A 9,992-nucleotide genomic window follows, 5' to 3' on the forward strand; every position below is an offset into this window, starting at 1 on the left:
AATAGCCCGCAACACCAATCGCACCTCTACATCCCACAATCACCAATTCGCCACCGCAAACAGCAATTTCGCAACCAATTGTAGCGATTCCCCACCCCTCCTGCACCTAAAGCTTCGAGAATTGGAGAAACCCATGATTTTCGACCATCCCGAAGCCCCAATTATCTGATTTCATTTAGGGATGAGAGATTGATCTAGAATTTGGGATTTCAAGGAGGGGGTTTTAGGGCTGAGGGTGTTGATTTCACTCCGTTATGTGAGGGGCTAGCGATTTAGGGGGAATAGAGAGGTGCGGTAGGGGGAGGTCGGTGCGCCGGCGAAGGGGAGGCTGGGCGTCGCATGAGTGGGGCGGGGGAGAAGTGGCTGATTGTTAGGGATGGGTATTGTTCTAAAGAAAAAAATCTAAAATAAATGTAAAAAAAAATATAAATATAAACTAACTATACTTAAACATTAAGTTAAAATTTATCATTAAGTTCACCATTGAAAATTATAATAAATTAAAGTTTAACAAGGATAATAAAAATTTTTGCAATTTACCACTGAGAAAATTAAAAAGTTAAGTGTTAACATTTGGGGAAAAAACTTGAATGTTGATGGATAGTTGTACACCACACATATTAAACGTAAAATTAACAAATCCACAACAAAATTATAAACATAACCATAAATCAGTGTTCAGGACAAGCTTCAACATAAAATAGATAAACATCGGGATAAATGGGGGAAAATATCCTAGCAAAAAAGATTAATATAAAAAAAATTATGGAGTAATTGAAGAAGATGGCGGCGACATAGAAAAACAAAACTTTTTTTTTGGAATTTTTGGAAAGCTAAATTAAAAATAAAAAAAAAGAATTTAAAAAAAAAAAAAGAATTTAATTTTCTTTCAAAAAAAAAAAGGCAAAATAAATATATCCAAAATCAAATTTAGCTAGTTGAAATTTTGGTTGAAAATTCAAATTTTGGCTGAAATTTTGGTTTTTGGTGAAAGTGGGCATCAATTTGTAAGCCAATAAAACACTGCCAGCAAGAGTTGTATGTGGGTCTACACATATTAGCATTGTATGGTAGCCTTTTCCATAAAAAAAAAATGTGTAAAGTACATTGAGAATAATTATAAAGAGTACAATATTTTGTTTTCTAGTGGAGACGATAATAAAAAAAACATACTTACATGAAGTACATGTGGGCACCAATTTTAAGGATATTTAGGCAAGTTTAATATGTTAAAAGGTTAAGTAAAGAATCTTTGATCACTATAAGGCAATAGTGGGCCCAATGAGGTGTCATCTTCATGGCCACAAAAAAAAAACAAAGGAAAAAAAAACCATCCTTTTTTATATTCCAAAATTCGTTTATATAGTGCCTCAAAAAAAAAAAAAATTCATTTATATAATTGTCCAAAATATTGAAAATTGTTATGAAGTAACTTGTGTGAATGCCACACAATTATTGATCTTTTGGACATCACCATTAAATGTATAGACAACATTTTCCAAACCTAGTAAACCTATGTATGACTTGTGTATAGCTAGTAGTAGTAGCATGTTTGTACTATAAATACACGGTGAAATGCATTTGCAAATTCACCCAATCTCATTTCATCTGTAGTACAACAATATTTCAGATACTAAAATACTTCCTTTGCTCTATATATATATATATATATATATATATATATATATATATATATATATATATATATATATCTATATATATACAAATTATAACACGTTATCAACACCGTCTTCAATCAAGTATACTTATACCGATTATCCAAATTTAGAATGATTTCAATTTATTTTACAAAATATATTTTGAGGAGTATACTCTATAGTTGCCTATACGGGATCCTCTTTACCAGAAACTCACAATATATTTCTCCACAAAATTAGCAAATCCACAAAAAAATTAAAAACATAACCATAAATCAGTGTTCAGGACAAGATTCAACATAAAATGGATAAACAGCAGGATGAATGGAGAAAAACATCCTAGCGAAAAAGATTAATATAAAAAAAATTACGGAGTAATTGAAGAAGATGGCGGCGACATAGAAAAACAAAACTTTTTTTTTTGAATTTTTGGAAAGCTAAATTAAAAAAAAAAAGAATTAAAAAAAAAAGAATTTAATTTTCTTTCAAAAAAAAAAGGCAAAATAAATATATTCAAAATCAAATTTAGCTAGTTGAAATTTTGGGTGAAAGTTCAAATTTTGGCTGAAAATTTGGTTTTTGGTGAAAGTGGGCATCAATTTGTAAGCCAATAAAACACTGCTAGCAAGAGTTGTATGTGGACCTACACATACTAACATTGTATGGTAGCCTTTTCCATAAAAAAAAAAACATGTGTGAAGTACATTGAGAATAATTATAAAGAGTACAATATTTTGTTTTCTAGTGGAGACGATAATAAAAAAAACAACATACTTACATGAAGTACATGTGGGCAGCAATTTTAAGGATATTTAGGCAAGTTTAATATGTTAAAAAGTTAAGTAAAGAATCTTTGATCACTATAAGGCAATAGTGGGCCCAATGAGGTGTCATCTTCATGGCCACAAAAAAAAAACAAAGAAAAAAACAAAAAACATCCTTTTTCATATTCCAAAATTCATTTATATAGTGACTCAAAAAAAAAAAAAAAAAATTCATTTATATAGTTCTCCAAAATATTAATCTTTTGGACATCACCATTAAATGCATAGGCAACCTTTTCCAAACCTAGTAAACCTATGTATGACTTGTGTATAGCTAGTAGTAGTAGCAGCATGTTTGTACTATAAATACACGGTGAAATGCATTTGCAAATTCACCCAATCTCATTTCATCTGTAGTACAATAATATTTCAGATACTAAAATACTTCCTTTGCTCTCCCTATATATATATATATATATATATATATATATATATATATATATATATATATATATATATATATATATATATATATATATATATATATATATATATATATATATATATATATATATATAAATTATAACATGTTATCAACACCATCTTCAATCAGGTATACTTATACCGATTATCCAAATTTAGAATGATTTCAATTTATTTTACAAAATATATTTTGAGGAGTATACTCTATAGTTGCCTATACGGGATCCTCTATACCAGAAACTCACAATATATTTCTCCACAAAATTAACAAATCCACAAAAAAATTAAAAAAATAACCATAAATTAGTGTTCAGAACAAGATTCAACATAAAATGGATAAACAGCGGGATGAATGGGGAAAAACATCCTAGCGAAAAAGATTAATATAAAAAAAATTATGGAGTAATTGAAAAAGATGGCGGCGACAGAGAAAAACAAAACTTTTTTTTTTGGGAATTTTTGGAAAGCTAGATTAAAAAAAAAATAATTAAAAAAAAAAAAGAATTTAATTTTCTTTTTAAAAAAAAAGGCAAAATAAATATATTGAAAATCAAATTTAGCTAGTTGAAATTTTTGGGTGAAAGTTCAAATTTTAGCTGAAATTTTGGTTTTTGATGAAAGTGGGCATCAATTTGTAAGCCAATGAAACACTACCAGCAAGAGTTTTATGTGGGCCTACACATACTAGCATTGTATGTGTAGCCTTTTCCATAAAAAAAAAAAACATGCGTGAAGTACATTGGGAATAATTATAAAGAGTACAATATTTTGTTTTCTAGTGGAGACAATAATGAAAAAACATACTTACATGAAGTATATATGGTGTAATACCCCGTATTTTGTACGTATTTTTATTTTAAAGTATGTATTTAATGAAGTATTTAAGTAGATTTTATATTTTTAATTAAAGTATTTTACTAATATATTTTATATTAGGAAAGTTTATTTAATTATCTTTATTTTAAAAAGATGGGGTTTTAATTTAAGAAAGTTTAATTTTAACAAGTTTTAATTGGAAAGGGATTAGGAGAATTAAAAGAGGAAAGTTTAGGGTAAAAAGGGAGTATAAATATCCCACTTATGAGGCAAATCAACTTTGCCCAGAGTGGAGAAAACCCAAGGTAAAGTTTCTCCCCTTTTCTCCCTTACTTTTCTTTCTTTTTTTTTTCTTCATCTTCCCTTCCCCTTCTCACGGCCGGCCACCACGCACACCACCACACGCGTGGCCGGACCACCACCGCGCACCACCACAGTGCTGGCGCACGGCCAGCAGCTGCAGCGGCGGGCGGCAGCAGCCCAGCCCTGCCGCGGTGGCTGCTGCTGCCGTGGCCAGCTCTCGAAAAAAAAAAAAAAAAAAAAAAAAAACTTAATCTTTTGCCCCTAATTAATCTATGATTAGTATTATGATTAAAAATTTGATGTTTGAATATGCTAATTATGTTAATTAATTTTCAGATTTTGATTTTAATTAAAAAGCCCCAATTTTTGAAACCCTAGGTTCTTGATTCATGAAATTATGGAAGTATATGGTGTAATTATGTTTAGATCTTTAATTTAAGCACTTTAAGTTTGATTTTCAGCAAGTTTTAATTATAAAAATAGTGCAGGAATTTTAAGAAGAAACCTAAATTTTATGTTTTTGAAGGGAATTTAAATTACCCATTAAAGGGGACTTAATAATGGTGTTCTAAATATAATTTCAGCTTATTCTAATTAATTTATGGAGGGTTTTAAAGTAGTATATATTGCTGGAAATTTGTTTAGAGTGGACTTTGATACACAATTATAATTTTAATGTGTAGGAGACTTTGAAGTAAGCGATTTTTACTAGTCGTGGCGAATTTAAGATCATATTCAAGGTACGTTCGCGTACTTAGCATATATTGTTGATGTAGAAACATGCTAGGCTTAAATTCAATCAATTATAAGTAGTACCATGCTAAGGTTCAAGTATTGAATTGTAAATTATTGGTGTTGGTGATTGAATTGTGAGGCATGAATTATTTGTGATGATCTTTGGATTGGAAAATTATATTTTGGCATGATTATATGGACTACATATTTATTTATGGCATGTTAGAAAGCATGTTTAATTAAACTAGTTGTTTAATTATGTTTGGAATATTGAAAAGGAATTTTATTATGGTTCATATAATTTTTATTGATGCTTTAAGCATGAAGAAGGAGCTACATAAGTGTCTAAGTACACAAAGATTAAATTGTATATTGGTGCCTTTGAGCACTTAAGGTGTTTTAACACCGAGGGATAGGATTGTTGGCGCTCTATGCGTTTACAGTGTCTATGACACTGAGGTAGAATTAAAAAGGGTTCAACATTAAATTATATGTGGTCACTAATCATTCAAGAATTAAATTGGTATGTATGTTTGTTTGAATTACTATCGATGATTGAATTGTTATGCTTTGAGAGTCATCACCAAGTCTAATAATATGTAAACAACGTAAAGTGAAAGAGATTACGCACCAAAACTCTTGGAACGTATATACCTTGAGTATGAACATATGGGGGGAGTTATGGGGTTTTATATTTAACCATAACTTCTAATGGAGTACAGGACGCTGTATATTCCCTTTTATTATTATTATGCGCTGGAATTCCGCCACCAATGTGTGGCACAGGTGATGCTGGCACGGTTAGCTCCCGTGTCAGTGGTTCTCATTTCATTGAGAAAGGTTTAGTTGGAAACCCGTTCGATGCGTAATCAACGCTAAATAAATTATTTAGTGACTAGTTAAAGAGTCTTGTTGTGTTGTGTGTGTGCTTGTAAACAGGTGCAATGAGGTAAGTGTGTGTTGATAGGGAAATGCATGTTAGTGTGCTTAAATACGCTTATGTACTCAGCTTTGCTGATTGTGTGTTTTGTTTGTGTCTGGCCATGTCTTTATCTTGGCCCTACGATGATCCATTTTAATGGAGAGTAGTGGGGGCAAGTGGAGAATCTCTTTTCAGGTATTGAAGCATGTTCATGATGGGGGCATGAGTGAAGAGAGAACTATGCTAGTTTTCATTAGGATGTGATATATTTAAGTTTTGAATGATGTGATTTATTAATTATTGGACTAACAGTATTTTTGGATTTAATGGTTTTGAATAAGGGCCTTAAAGGTTCCAAGTTGTAGTAGTTAAACTTTAGTTTGGTTTTGTGATTTCCAACTTTACTTTTGTTTGGTTTGGTTTTTAAATTGTTTTATTTCTTAGTTTGACTTCCAAGTCTTCCGCTGTGATTCTTTGATATTTGCCTTAGCCGTTTTCACGGTGGCGGTAATGTCTTAGATATTCCTAAATCGTGTTTTAAAGAGAGTAAAGCGTATTTTTAAAGGAAAGGAATTTCTAGGGTGTTACAAAGTGGTATCTGGGAGCTTTGGTTGAGATTTTAAATTACCACTAACACGAAAACGTTCTTTTATGATTTAAACTTGGCCAAGTGCTTATTTATTTTAATGTACTTCTTCCTGATTTTTATTTTATTTTATTTTATTTTATTTTTAAATTTTTTTTTTAAGGGGGAGGTCCGAATTTTTTTTTTTAAAAATGTTGGGCCGAATTTTTTTTATTTTGAGCAATTGGTCCGAATTTTTTTTTTAGGGCCGAAAATTTATTTTTTTTTTAGTAGGAAAAATATTTTTGTTTGTTAATTTTGCAGGAAGCAAGGATTGAGGTAAGAATTATGTGTTAAAAGCTTTATTAACATGTTGGTGAGCTTGGGTAGGAAAGAAAAGGGCATATAGGCTAGAATTTAATTTCTTCCCTGCGTGCAATAATATTATTTTAGGGTGTTCCTGCATGTTGTATGATTAATTGTTTAATTGAATGAAGTATGAATATATGTATTGTTTTGTGGGAATTTTTCAAATTGTATGAGTGAACACCAAACCTAAAATTCTTGCACGAATTGTATTATTTATTTTATTTCTTTGGGGAAGGGAATTCTTTCTAAGCCTTTTCCTCTACAGGATGCCTAACATTCCTAGTAAATATACTCAAATGGGGTCGTTAATAAAGAAAGATGATGAGCACCCCTATGACTTCGTGGAGAAAATAAGATACTATTGTTCCTATAGGAGTAATGTCTTGCGGGACAAAATATTTGAGACCCCTGATCGTATCTCAGCAATGATTGTTCACTGTCTGCCAGAGGAGCCTCCTTATATTGCTATCAAGGAAAAATTTGCTGACTTTTACCTTCCAGGAGATATTCCAAACTATTATAAGTACAAAAATTATTATGGCCAGTGGTACCCCGACTATGTTTATTTAACTAATTATATTGTAAGGGTGGAAAGAGCTCACTATCAACGTTTAAATCTTCCGTACCCTGATTACTACTATGACAACCCAGTGGAAAACAACCCTCATGTAAATCAACAACCAGAAAGTTCCTCTTCTGCATCATCAGGGGGTAACCAAGCGGAAAATGGGGAGCAACAAGAAGGGGATAGTTCATTGATGGAGATATCCGATCCAAACCCACCTCCAACTCCAATCATAATTGACATATCTTCAGACGAGGAAGAGGAGGGAGAATTCGTTCAAGTGGAACCTGAACCGGAGTCACCTGAACCAATGGAGGATTCTAATGACAATGATTTCGATCCTTCGAGTTATAGGCAATCCACTGACAAAAGGGATAACGTTCGAAAGGACTAATTATTATAATCTCTTCTATTAGGACCTACAGTTATTTCAATATCTTTAATTCTTGCAGCTAGGTAATAAGTGGTATTTCCACAAACATTTAGTGATCCTATGAACACTTGCTAGTGACTATTCTCATTTATATTCCAGTATTTATTTATTATTTCTATCAATAAATTCCACATTTCTTTCCTTATTACTTCCCAATAATTCATTATTTTAATTATAGCAATCACTCCATTTCACAACAATTTTACTTATATCGCCATTCCAATTCTACTAACCAAATTCCAGCAATTTAATGCTAGTTTCAACCATCAAAGGGTTCGTGGGAACTATTTTTATTTATTATTGTGATGTTTTATTAAATGCTTGGTTGGTTAGCAATCAATAATTAATTGATAAAGCTATGAACTTCGAATTCGGTAAATCCAATTCAAAATTCATTAGCTTCAAAAGAATTGTGCAAGCTTGAATAGTTTTGAACCTAGTGAGTGAACGCCTTGGGAATTAACCAAAACCATTTAATTTAGAACCTGATCTTTTAATTCAGGAGAAGAAAGATGGCAAGAGGAAGCAGTACCAACACCGGAGGAAGTGAACTTAGTGAGGTAGTACGACAATTAGCAGCAGTTGCTCAGCAGCTGGCTAGAAACACGACCGGCAATGGGGATACTCAGGGGGAACTCTTTAAGAAGGTGGCACAGAGTAAGCCACTTGTTTATCAAGGGGAGCCTGACCCTACCATTTTGGAAAACTGGTTGAGGGAGTTCGAAAAACTGTTTGAAGCGGTGGGGTGCCCTGAGGATTCGAAGGTGGGCTGTGCTACCTACTACCTAAGGGGTGAAGCTGACCTTTGGTGGCAGCAAAACGAAGCAACTATTAGGACCCTACCTGGATTTAACTGGACTAAGTTTCAAGAGAAAATGAGGGATAAGTTTTACCCTAGCTTTTTGCAAAAGCAGAAAGCTGAGGAGTTCTCCAACCTCAGAATGGAAAAGATGTCAGTTACGGAATACTACACTAAGTTTATAGAGTTGTCCCGTTTTGCTGAAGAAACGGTCGCTACTGAAAAAGCCAAGGCTAGGAAGTTTGAGAGCGGTCTAACTACGGATCTGCAACTAAAACTCTGCGGGCAGGTATTTGAAACTCTGGATGAGGTGTATGGGAGAGCCGCGCACCTGTATGCATTGGAGGAAAAGAAGAAGAAGGAGCTGGCCGACATGGAAGGAAAAGAGAAAAGAAAGGAGGTGGTGCAAGTTTCTGGAAACCAGCATGGAAACCAGCATGGAAACCAAAATGGGTTTAAGAAACAGAAGTACCACCACAACAATAACTTCTCCAATAATAATAACTTCCAGAATAATAACCGTCCAGGTGGGCGTGGCAACAATGGAGGGGCTAGAAACAATAACCGAGGGAATAACAAAGATGGAAGGTATTATCTTTGCAGAAGGTGCAATAATAACCACCCTGGGAAAGATTGCGAGGGCAATCTGGTCACCTGTCGTGCTTGTAACAAACTGGGGCATAGGGAGTACGAGTGTTACTCTAAGAATGCCAATGGGAATAGGCAGAACAACTTTAACTACAAAGGGAGCCAGAAAAACTTCCAAGGGAACAACAACAACAACTTTAATGGGAACAAAGGAGCTCAACAGAATGGAGTGAAGAACGGTACCCCCAATAATAATAACAACCAGAATAAAGGTGGAGCTGCTGGAAAACTGAATGTGATGAGTAGGCATGAGGCTGAGGCCACGAACGATGTTATTACTGGTACTTTTTCTACTAACTCTATTCCTGTTAAAGTATTGTTTGATTCTGGTGCTACTTTTTCTTTTGTTTCTAAGGGTACTGTGACAAAACTTAGGGACTGCTTAACATCAGTCAAACCAATAGATGTACCCATAACAATTCCGACAGGTGGGGTAGTGAATTGTACTAAAACGTTCATAGATGTGCCTTTAGAAATAGAAGGAAAGATATTTTCTTCTGACCTTATTGAGTTTGGGTTGAGTGACTTCGATATTATTCTAGGAATGGACTGGATGAGTAAGTATAATGCTGAAATTAGTTGTAGGTCACGAAAAGTCAAAATGGTTACTAGTAGCAATGAAACAGTGACATACTGGATGAAAGGGGGTACCAAGTGCCCGAGATTGATTTCTGTCCTAAAGTTGGCAAAATACATGAAGAAAGGGCATCCAGTATACTTTTGCAGTGTCAGGGATATGGACCATGAACAAGTAACCAACCCAGAGGATATAACAGTAGTGAATGAGTACCTGGATGTATTTCCAGAGGAGATTCCGGGAATGCCACCTAAGAGAGCAATCGACTTTACCATAGATTTAGTTCCCGGGACAGCCCCTATATCCAAGGCACCATATCGAATGGCACCTGCGGAAATGAGTGAGTTAAAGGAGC

The sequence above is a fragment of the Chenopodium album genome, chromosome 21 (genome assembly GCF_948465745.1).
Source record: "Chenopodium album chromosome 21, dcCheAlbu1.1, whole genome shotgun sequence".
Lineage (NCBI taxonomy): Eukaryota > Viridiplantae > Streptophyta > Magnoliopsida > Caryophyllales > Amaranthaceae > Chenopodium > Chenopodium album.